The following is a 12268-nucleotide window of genomic DNA, read 5'->3' on the forward strand; positions in this document are numbered from 1 at the left end:
TTTAGTGGTGGTCATTCCTATATAAAAGCTGTGCATTAAACATGCTAGTTGATTAACAAAATGTTTAGTTTCACATGTTGCTCTGCCATTTCTGCTGTATTTGATTTACCAGTGCTGGAGCTGGAGTAAACAGTAGTGGGTGGTTGCATGGGAAGGTTTTAAAGGGGGAACGATTTCAGTGTAGGAACCTGATAATGGGGGTAATGGTACAGAAGTTTTGTGTGATTGGGCAGGGATACAGAGGCTTGGGGGGTGATGGAAGGTGACAATAGATTGTATGGGAAGGATATTGGTAAGAGAGGATCTAATTTAGGGCTTGACTTGAGAAAGTCATTCCTCTTATCACTATTTCAACATGAATAGAGAGGGAGAAATAATTACTTGTAAACAATATAAGGGAAAGGGTAGAGTGTTGCTCGCCACAAACATGACACGTTGAGTTACAGACAAGCACAGTGGGAAGATTGTTGCACAGTTATCTTTTGACCAGTCTTCAGAAAAGAAAACAATTGCGCGCGCGTGCACGCACGCATGCACGCACACACACACTCGCGCGCGCAAACACACACACACACACACACACACACACACACACACACACACACACACACACACACACAGATTCATTCACATAAGCAAGCACACTCCACACACACACTGCCATTTCTGGCAAGTCGGACCTGAATGGAACTGCCATGTTGAATCTGGAGCAAGTGGGGGGAGGGGAGGGATAGCAGGATATGGCTGGGGGGGGGAGATAAGAGCTCTGTCTGGTGGAGCATGGTGGGATTGGATGGAGGCATTACAAGACTGCTAGACACAGTGTTGGGAGGCTGTAGGGCAGCAAGGATGGGGGCGGGGGCGGGGGCGGGGGGGGGGGGGGGGGCAGACAGAAAATTAGAGGAGCAGGGAAGGAGAAACAAGGGTGGGTTTGTTGATAGAGGCTGGCACATGATGAGGGTGAGGGGAGTTGAATAGGGCAGAGGTGACAGGACAGAGGGGCAGAAACTGTTGGGTGGTTGGTGTGGGGACAGTAGGTTACCATAGATTGAGATCAGGATAATTTTGGGAGTGGAGAATGTGTTGATCCAGATGGCCAAATTTGTGAAGCAGCTATTGAAGTCAAGCATTTTATGTTCAGCTGCATGTGTGCCACAGGGTGCTCTGGTGTGTTCTTGGCCACAGCTTGGAGTAGCCATTCATCCTAGTTGGAAGATGATTGTTATTATATAAACATAAAAAGATGTGCAATTATTGCAGCAGATCTGGTATATGACATGTCTGCTTTGACAGGCAGACTGGCCTCTGATGGAGTGAGATAAGCGAATACTAACAAAGAGATAGAGGGGCTGGCCAGTACTTACCTCAGCTCAGTACAGCCGATAGATACACATAAAACACATAAAACAGAACCGAAAATTTACATTCCTAGCTTTCGGAACAAATGTTCCTTCATCGGGGAGGAGAGAGGGGAAAGAAAGGGAAGAAGGGAAAGGAGATTCAGTTACTCACAACCCAGGTTATGAAGCAAGAGGGAAAGGAAAATAGGAAGGGTAGCAAGGATGGAGGCATGGTTGTCAGAGGGAAGCCAAAGATATTCTACTGTAAGTACTGTGCCAGCTTCAAACCAAAGAGGATGCATACAGAAGTAAAGAGGTATATAGTGTAAAGATAAACACAACTATGTAGGATGAAAAGATGCGTGAATGGCTAAAGAGGAAAGGGAAAGAGAAGAAGACTGAAGAATAAATGGGATTGAGGTTGTTTAACGTAGGTTCAGTCCAGGGGGATGGCGGGATGAAAGGATGTGTTGGAGTGCAAGTTCCCATCTCCGCAGTTCAGAGGGACTGGTGTTGGGTGGGAGAAGCCAAATGGCACATACGGTGTAGCAGGTTCCTAGGTCCCTAGAATTATGCTGGAGGGCATGCTCCGCTACTGGGTATTGGGCATCTCCTAGGCGGACAGTTCGTCTGTGTCCGTTCATGCGCTCAGCCAGTTTAGTTGTTGTCATGCCGATGTAAAAGGCTGTGCAGTGGCAGGCATGTCAGTTGATAAATGACATGTGTAGTTTCACACGTGGCCCTGCCTTGAATTGTGTATGTTTTACCAGTAGCGGGGGGGCTGGAGTAGGTGGTTGTGGGGGGATGCATGGGGCAGGTTTTGCAGCGGGGTTGGTGACAGGGGTACGAACCGCTGGGTAGAGAAGGTAGTCTGGGAATATTGTAGGGTTTAACAAGGATGTTACGGAGGTTAGGGGGGCGACAAAAGGCAACTCTGGGTGGTGTGGGGAGAATTTTGTCAAGGGATGATCTCATTTCAGGGGTTGACTTGAGAAAGTCATATCCCTGGCGGAGTAATTTGTTGATGTTTTCGAGGCCAGGATAATATTGGGTGACAAGGGGGATGCTTCTGTGTGGTCTGGGGGTAGGAACATTGTTGTTGGACAGGGAGGAATGTATTGCTCGGGAAATCTGTTTGTGGACAAGGTCTGCAGGATAGTTGCGGGAGAGGAAAGCATTGGTCAGGTTATTGGTGTAATTGTTGAGGGATTCGTCACTGGAGCAGATACGTTTGCCACGAATACCTAGGCTGTAGGGAAGGGAGCGTTTGATGTGGAAAGGATGGCAGCTATCAAAGTGAAGGTACTGTTGTTTGTTTGTGGGTTTGATATGGACAGAGGTGTGGATGTGAGCTTCAACAAGATGAAGGTCAACATCCAGGAAGGTGGCTTGGGTTTTGGAGAAGGACCAGGTGAAATTCAGATTCGAAAAGGAGTTGAGGTTATGGAGGAAATGAAGGAGTGTTTCTTCACCATGAGTCCAGACCACAGAGATGTCATCTATAAACCTATACCAGGCCAGGGGAAGCAGCTGTTGGGTCTTCAGGAAAGCCTCCTCCATGCGGCCCATGAAGAGGTTGGCATAGGACGGAGCCATCCTGGTTCCCATGGCCGTTCCCCTGATTTGTTTGTAAGTCTGGCCTTCAAAAGTGAAGTAATTATGGGTGAGGATGAAGTTGGTAAGTGTGATAAGGAATGAGGTTTTTGGAAGATCTTCGGGTGGGCGTTGGGAGAGGTAGTGCTCAAGGGCAGAGAGACCATGGGTATGTGGGATGTTTGTGTAAAGGGATGTAGTATCTATGGTGACAAGAAAGGTTTCAGGTGGGAGAGGAGTGGGAATGGATTTGAGGCGTTCTAGGAAGTGGTTTGTGTCTTTGATGTAGGATGGGAGTCTGTGGGTGATAGGTTGGAGGTGCTGGTCTACCAGAGCTGAGATACGTTCGGTTGGGGCTTTGAAGCCTGCTACAATGGGACGGCCAGGATGGTTCTCTTTGTGGATTTTGGGTAATAGGTAGAAGGTAGGGGTACGTGGCTCAGGTGGAGTGAGTAAGTCTATGGAAGCCATTGTGAGGCCTTGTGAGGGACCTTGGATTTTTAGGATTTTTTGCAGCTCAGTCTGGATGGAGGGAATGGGATCCTGGGTAACAGCTTTGTAGGTTGAGGTGTCAGAGAGTTGACGCAGTCCTTCTGCCACATACTCCACACGGTCAAGTACGACAGTTGTGGAGCCTCTATTGTCATCCTCCCGGCGGATAAAGGCTCCACAACTGTCGTACTTGACCGTGTGGAGTATGTGGCAGAAGGACTGCGACTGCGTCAACTCTCTGACACCTCAACCTACAAAGCTGTTACCCAGGATCCCATTCCCTCCATCCAGACTGAGCTGCAAAAAATCCTAAAAATCCAAGGTCCCTCACAAGGGCTCACAATGGCTTCCATAGACTTACTCACTCCACCTGAGCCACGTACCCCTACCTTCTACCTATTACCCAAAATCCACAAAGAGAACCATCCTGGCCGTCCCATTGTAGCAGGCTTCAAACCCCCAACTGAACGTATCTCAGCTCTGGTAGACCAGCACCTCCAACCTATCACCCGCAGACTCCCATCCTACATCAAAGACACAAACCATTTCCTAGAACGCCTCAAATCCATTCCCACTCCTCTCCCACCTGAAACCTTTCTTGTCACCATAGATACTACATCCCTTTACACAAACATCCCACATACCCATGGTCTCTCTGCCCTTGAGCACTACCTCTCCCAACGCCCACCCGAAGATCTTCCAAAAACCTCATTCCTTATCACACTTACCAACTTCATCCTCACCCATAATTACTTCACTTTTGAAGGCCAGACTTACAAACAAATCAGGGGAACGGCCATGGGAACCAGGATGGCTCCGTCCTATGCCAACCTCTTCATGGGCCGCATGGAGGAGGCTTTCCTGAAGACCCAACAGCTGCTTCCCCTGGCCTGGTATAGGTTTATAGATGACATCTTTGTGGTCTGGACTCATGGTGAAGAAACACTCCTTCATTTCCTCCATAACCTCAACTCCTTTTCGAATCTGAATTTCACCTGGTCCTTCTCCAAAACCCAAGCCACCTTCCTGGATGTTGACCTTCATCTTGTTGAAGCTCACATCCACACCTCTGTCCATATCAAACCCACAAACAAACAACAGTACCTTCACTTTGATAGCTGCCATCCTTTCCACATCAAACGCTCCCTTCCCTACAGCCTAGGTATTCGTGGCAAACGTATCTGCTCCAGTGACGAATCCCTCAACAATTACACCAATAACCTGACCAATGCTTTCCTCTCCCGCAACTATCCTGCAGACCTTGTCCACAAACAGATTTCCCGAGCAATACATTCCTCCCTGTCCAACAACAATGTTCCTACCCCCAGACCACACAGAAGCATCCCCCTTGTCACCCAATATTATCCTGGCCTCGAAAACATCAACAAATTACTCCGCCAGGGATATGACTTTCTCAAGTCAACCCCTGAAATGAGATCATCCCTTGACAAAATTCTCCCCACACCACCCAGAGTTGCCTTTTGTCGCCCCCCTAACCTCCGTAACATCCTTGTTAAACCCTACAATATTCCCAGACTACCTTCTCTACCCAGCGGTTCGTACCCCTGTCACCGACCCCGCTGCAAAACCTGCCCCATGCATCCCCCCACAACCACCTACTCCAGCCCCCCCGCTACTGGTAAAACATACACAATTCAAGGCAGGGCCACGTGTGAAACTACACATGTCATTTATCAACTGACATGCCTGCCACTGCACAGCCTTTTACATCGGCATGACAACAACTAAACTGGCTGAGCGCATGAACGGACACAGACGAACTGTCCGCCTAGGAGATGCCCAATACCCAGTAGCGGAGCATGCCCTTCAGCATAATTCTAGGGACCTAGGAACCTGCTACACCGTATGTGCCATTTGGCTTCTCCCACCCAACACCAGTCCCTCTGAACTGCGGAGATGGGAACTTGCACTCCAACACATCCTTTCATCCCGCCATCCCCCTGGACTGAACCTACGTTAAACAACCTCAATCCCATTTACTCTTCAGTCTTCTTCTCTTTCCCTTTCCTCTTTAGCCATTCACGCATCTTTTCATCCTACATAGTTGTGTTTATCTTTACACTATATACCTCTTTACTTCTGTATGCATCCTCTTTGGTTTGAAGCTGGCACAGTACTTACAGTAGAATATCTTTGGCTTCCCTCTGACAACCATGCCTCCATCCTTGCTACCCTTCCTATTTTCCTTTCCCTCTTGCTTCATAACCTGGGTTGTGAGTAACTGAATCTCCTTTCCCTTCTTCCCTTTCTTTCCCCTCTCTCCTCCCCGATGAAGGAACATTTGTTCCGAAAGCTAGGAATGTAAATTTTCGGTTCTGTTTTATGTGTATCTATCGGCTGTACTGAGCTGAGGTAAGTACTGGCCAGCCCCTCTATCTCTTTGTTAGTATTTGTTTCACATCTCATATGAGATTTTCCATTAATCATTTGGAGTGAGATAAACCTGTGACAGGACTGGAATAGAAAGTGTTGGGTGGTTGGATTGAGCAGTCTTGCACCCGGTCTTCCACAGGGATTGGGAGTGGATAGAAATTAACTAGGATGTTGTGGAGATTGGGTGGGTGAAAAACCACTTTAGGAGAGGTAGGAAGCCTCATGGTTAGGACATCCCTCATTTCAGGACATGAAGAGTGGTGATCAAAGTCCTGATGAAGGATGTGGTTGAGTTGTTCTAGTCCATGGTGGTATTGGGTGACAAAGGGGACGCTCCTTTCTAGATGATTCTTGGGGTTGGTGAGAGGATTGAGGGTGTGTGAGAAAATGGCACAGGAGATATATTTGCATGTTAGGTCTGCGGGATAGTGCCTGTCTGCGAAGGCCTTAGTGAGGCCTACATCATACTAGGCAAGAGTCAGATATACTGTCCTCGGGTGGCAAGGCTATATGGAAGGGATTTTTTGGCATGGAAGGGATGACAGCTGTCAAAATGCAGGTACTGTTGGTGGTTAGTGGGTTTAATGTGGACAGAGAGGACACAAGCCATCAGAGAGGAGGAGATCAATCTCCAGGAAGGTGTCCCGCTGAGTGTACATCTACATAGATATTCCACAAGCCATCATACGGTGCATGGCAGTGGGTACCCTGTACTACTACTTGTCGTTTCCCCTCCTGTTCCACTCAAAGGAGAGAGGGAAAAACAACTGTCTGTTCACCTCCTTATGAACCCTAATATCTCGTATCTTATTTTCGTGGCCCTTATGCGCAATATATGTTGGCGGCAGTAGAACCATTTGACGCTCATCTTCAAATACCAGTTCTCTAAATTTTCTCAATAGTGTGCCTCGAAAAGAACATCCTCTTTCCTCCAGGGATTCCCAGTTGAGTTCCCAAAGCATCTCCGTAACATTTACTCGTTGTTTGAACCTACCATTAACAAATGTAGCATCCCGCCTCTGAATTGCTCCGATGTGTTCTTCAGTCCAACATGATAAAGATCCCAAACACTGGAGCAGTCCTCGAGAAGTGTCCTTTATGCAGTCACCTTTACAGGTGAACCATTCTTTTTGTAAAATTTTCACAGTAAACCAAAGTCGGCCATTTGCCTTCCTTACTACACTTTTCACATGCTTGTTCCACCTCATATCACTTTGCAACATTGTGCCCAGATATTTAAATGACTTTGTTGTGTCAAGCAGAGTTCTTCTTACACATTCACATTAATTTACATTTTTCCATGTTTAGGACTAGGTGCCATTCGTCACACCAACTAGAAATTTTGTCTAAGTCGTCTCGTATCTTCCAACAGTCACTCAACTTCAACACTGTACCGTACACCACGGCATCATCAGCCAACAAGCACAGATTGTTGCTCACCCTGCCTGCCAAATCATTCACGTATATAGAGAACAACACTGGTCCTATCACACTTCCCTGAGGCACTCCTAATGTGTCTCTGATGAACACTCGCCATCGAGGGCAAAATATTGGGTCCTAGTATTTAAGAAGTCTTTGGGCCACTCACATATCTGTGGATTTATTCGATATGCTCATACCTTAGTTAACAGCCTGCAATGGGGCAGCATGTCAAATGCTTTCAAGAAATGTAGAAATACGGAATCTGCCTGTTGCCCTTCATCCTTGGTTCACAGTATATCATGTGAGAAAAAGGCAAGCTGAGTTTCGCAAGAGCAATGCTTTCTAAAACCGTGCTGGTTTGTGGACATAATCTTTTCAGTCTTAAGAAAGTTTGTTACATTCAAACTGAGAATATGTTCAAAAACTCTGCAGCAAACAGAAGTTAGGAATATCGATCTCTAAATTTGCAGGTCCGTTATGTTACCTTTCTTATATACTGGAGTCACCAGTGCTTTTTTCCAGTCACTTGGGACTTTGTGCTGGGCGAGAGATTCATCATAAATGCATGTTAGGTAAGAGATCAATGCCATAGAGTACTATTTGTAAAATCAAACTGGGGCTCTATACGAACCTGGTGACCTATTTGTTTTCAAATGTTTCAATTGTTTCTCGACGCCAGGTTTGCTTATTTCTATGTTGTCCATACAGGAGTCTGTCTGGTGGTCAAATGACGATACGTTTGTATGGTTCTCCTGTGTGAATGATTTCTTCATTGTGAAATTTAAAACCTCTAACAATGGAAAATCCAGGATGTAATGTAATAAGCAGAGATGCTGAGTTGCAAAGGCCTTGTTGGCTGAAAGCTTATTTTGTGGCAGTCTTTTTGTTGTGCTTATCTGTGACTCAGCATCTCCGCTGTAAGGTGAGGAGCAACTATCCTTTTCATAAATTTAAGACTTTGCCCTTTGTTTTGCTATCTTCAACTGCCACACCAGATGGTCAACAAGGGATGAATAAAAGCCTTAGACCCACTTAGCAGTTTCACATATGAACAGAATTTCCTCGAGTTCTCTGCCATCCCTTCTCTAAGGAGTGACAGTGGTTGTTGTATGCTTCACGCATAGATCTTTTCACAGGTGCATGAATCTGTACTAAGCTTCACTTGTTGTCATTTGTGTGTCCCCTTTTCAACCTAGAGTGCAACAGCCTCTGCTTCCTCAGCATCTGCCGAATTTTGTTATTAAACCATGGTGCGTCTTTCCCATCTTTAATCCACTTGGTAGGCATGTAACTCTCCAGACCATGATTTACAATATGCTTGAACTTTGCTCATAATTCCTGTACATTCATCTTACTGGAACTAAGTGATGACAGTTCACTGTCTAAGTGAGGTATTAATAACTGCTTATCTGCTCTATCTAGCAGAAACACTCCTATCCTTCTTGACTTGACCTAGAGGAGGCCTGTGTGAAGTGGATGGGAGAGAAGGAGTTGAGGTTGTGAAGGAATGAGGATAGGTTGTCTTAGCCCTGTGTCCAGGTGATGAAGATATCGTTAATGAACCTGAACAGGCTAGGGGTTTGGTGTATTGGGAGGCAAGGAAAATCTCTAGATGGCCCATAAACAAGTTGGCATTGGAAGGTGCCATCCAGGTGTCCATGACTGTACTGCTACTGCGGATTTGTTTGTATACCTTCCCTTCAAAGGAGAAGTAGTTTTCTGTTAGGATGTAGTTAGTAAGGTGAATGAGTTGTGAAGTAGTGGGTTTGGAGTCTGAAGTATCGTGGGAAATGTTGTGTTCAATAGTGGCAAGACTGTGGGCATGAGGGATGTTGGTGTATAGGGAAGTGGCATTGACAGTGATGAGTAGGGATCCAGAAGATAAAGGAGTGGTTGGTATCTGTGACATGGGAGGCTTAATTTCGAGCAGTTGGCTGGAGATGTTGGTCCGTGAGGACCGAAATTCTTTCAGTGGGGCACAGTGACCAGCTACAAAGTGGTGTACAGGATTGTTGGGTTTGTGAATTATGGGGAGCATGTAGAAGGTGTGTGTGAGAGATGATTCCAATTTGAAGTTTTCATTGTTTAATTAGTTGTTTACTTTTATATGGGCTTTGAGTTTTCTGCTTCTGCTATTGAGATCCATAAGTACACCTACCTAGCTGGAGCATCATATTTATACAACTGTAAGATGACCTATTTCCTCAAATTTGTTATTTGGAAGCAACAGAATAATCATATATTTGCAGGTACATTTTTGGTAATTGAGGTCAATATTTTTATGTTGCAAATAGTTTAAAATGGAAGTTCCTTTTTTCATCAATGTTTTGTTAGTATCTGAACTTTACAGGAATTATCAAAAGGAGGTACAATACTTAGTTTCATTTATTAGTGTAGCTGTAGTACAAATGACTTGGTTGGTAGCACTGTGAGTTAAGGGTGGTAGCTCTGTGAGTTAAGTCTACAAATCTGAATTGAGCGGAGGATGTGTCAAGTACTGCATCTTTCACACCTGGAAATGATTTATGTATGTGCTGAGTAGCACCATGGTTTGAGGTCCAGGTTTAACTGTAGGTCCCCCTCACAACTCGCTGGGAAAGTCAGTCCGAAGTTCTTGGAACGCAAGTTCGCACCACCTTGAATAGGACAGTGCATAATATAACAGTGTGGCATTAAAACTTACCTTCTGGTGGAGGACAGTATAATATAAGGGCAGTAAATTGTAGTGATTGTTGTTGTTAATGGATGCTGACACAAATTTTTTACAGTATGAGGATCTATGAATTTTTGGTTCACAACTGGCTGATGCAGATAATATTATGCTGATTTTAAATTAATGAAGTAGAGACTTCAAACAACTGTGTAGCAATTAGGAAATTTAATGTCACAGAAGTGAATGTTGGTAGATGGTGTCAGATGAAGAATGCACTAAAGAGTGCTCGCTAATGTTACAGCCACTCCTCAAATTTAGTTACTACCTGGAGTGGCATTTATTGCAGATTTACTTCAACAAAAATGTCATTCTCTCATTCACTTAGTAAATATTAAAATGCACTATGGAAAATCTAGGATGGAATGTAACAATATTATGAAAAGGGAAGTTGCCACTCACCATATAGCGGAGATGCTGAGTCGCAGATAGGCAGAACAAAAAGACTGTTACAAATCAAGTTTTCGGCCAGTAAGTCCTTCATCAAAAATAGACCCCCCCCCCCCACACACACACACAAAAGCAACTGGCACACATGTGACTGCAGTCTCTGGCAACTGAGGCCACACTGCTGCAGTGTGGCCTCAGTTGCCAGAGACTGCAGTCACATGTGTGCCAGTTGCTTTTGCATGCGTGCGCGTGTGTGTGTGTGTGTGTGTGTGTGTGTGTGTGTGTGTGTGTGTGTTTGCTGTCTATTCTTGACAAAGGCCTTACTGGCCAAAAACTTTATTTGTGACGCCTTTTTGTTCTGCCTGTCTGCGACTCAGCATCTCCGCTATACGGTGAGTAGCAACTTCCCTTTTCATAATATTGTTAAAATGCATACTACAGGTTTTATCTCACCAGAATGAGTAATCCAACTCACCTTCAAACACAAAGAGTTTGCATGAATAAAGCGAAGAAGCTTTCTATTCCATATTATCAATTAATTTTTATATATATATATATATATATATATATATATATATATATATATATATATATAATAGAGGGAAACATTCCACGTGGGAAAAATATATCTAAAAAGAAAGATGATGAAACTTACCAAACAAAAGCGCTGGCAGGTCGATAGACACACAAACAAACACAAACATACACACAAAATTCTAGCTTTCGCAACCAATGGTTGCCTCGTCAGGAAAGAGGGAAGGAGAAGGAAAGACAAAAGGATATGGGTTTTAAGGGAGAGGGTAAGGAGTCATTCCAATCCCGGGAGCGGAAAGACTTACCTTAGGGGGAAAAAAGGACAGGTATACACTCGCACACACACACATATCCATCCACACATACACAGACACAAGCAGACATTTGTAAAGGCAAAGAGTTTGGGCAGAGATGTCAGTCGGGGCGGATGTACAGAGGCAAAGATGAAGTTGAAAGACAGGTGAGGTATGAGCGGCGGCAAATTGAAATTAGAAATTAGCGGAGATTGAGGCCTGGCGGATAGCGAGAAGAAAGGATATGCTGAAGGGCAAGTTCCCATCTCCGGAGTTCTGACAGGTTGGTGTTAGTGGGAAGTATCCAGATAACCCGGACGGTGTAACACTGTGCCAAGATGTGCTGGCCGTGCACCAAGGCATGTTTAGCCACAGGGTGATCCTCATTACCAACAAACACTGTCTGCCTGTGTCCATTCATGCGAATGGACAGTTTGTTGCTGGTCATTCCCACATAGAACGCTTCACAGTGTAGGCAGGTCAGTTGGTAAATCACGTGGGTGCTTTCACACGTGGCTCTGCCTTTGATCGTGTACACCTTCCGGGTTACCGGACTGGAATAGGTGGTGGTGGGAGGGTGCATGGGACAGGTTTTACACCGGGGGCGGTTACAGGGGTAGGAGCCAGAGGGTAGGGAAGGTGGTTTGGGGATTTCATAGGGATGAACTAAGAGGTTGCGAAGGTTAGGTGGACGGCGGAAAGACACTCTTGGTGGAGTGGGGAGGATTTCATGAAGGATGGATCTCATTTCAGGGCAGGATTTGAGGAAGTCGTATCCCTGCTGGAGAGCCAAATTCAGAATCTGATCCAGTCCCGGAAAGTATCCTGTCACAAGTGGGGCACTTTTGGGGTTCTTCTGTGGAAGGTTCCGGGTTTGAGGAGATGAGGATGTGGCTCTGGTTATTTGCTTCTGTACCAGGTCGGGAGGGTAGTTACGGGATGCAAAAGCTGTTTTTAGGAGGCCCTGGACATGCGGAATATTTGTGTATAAGGAAGTGGCATCAATGGTTACAAGGATGGTTTCCGGGGGTAACAGACTGGGTAGGGATTCCAGGCGTTTGAGAAAGTGGTTGGCAGGCCTGGGTAACCAGGAAGGCTTC

The 12268-nt window shown here is 45.5% G+C and overlaps 1 protein-coding gene across 1 annotated transcript in view; it reads left to right on the top strand.

Moving 5' to 3' along the window:
- Positions 1–12268, top strand: part of LOC124717224 — a 112438-nt gene that overhangs the window by 75619 nt on the left and 24551 nt on the right. The window lies entirely within an intron of this gene.

The sequence above is a fragment of the Schistocerca piceifrons genome, chromosome 9 (assembly GCF_021461385.2).
Source record: "Schistocerca piceifrons isolate TAMUIC-IGC-003096 chromosome 9, iqSchPice1.1, whole genome shotgun sequence".
NCBI lineage: Eukaryota > Metazoa > Arthropoda > Insecta > Orthoptera > Acrididae > Schistocerca > Schistocerca piceifrons.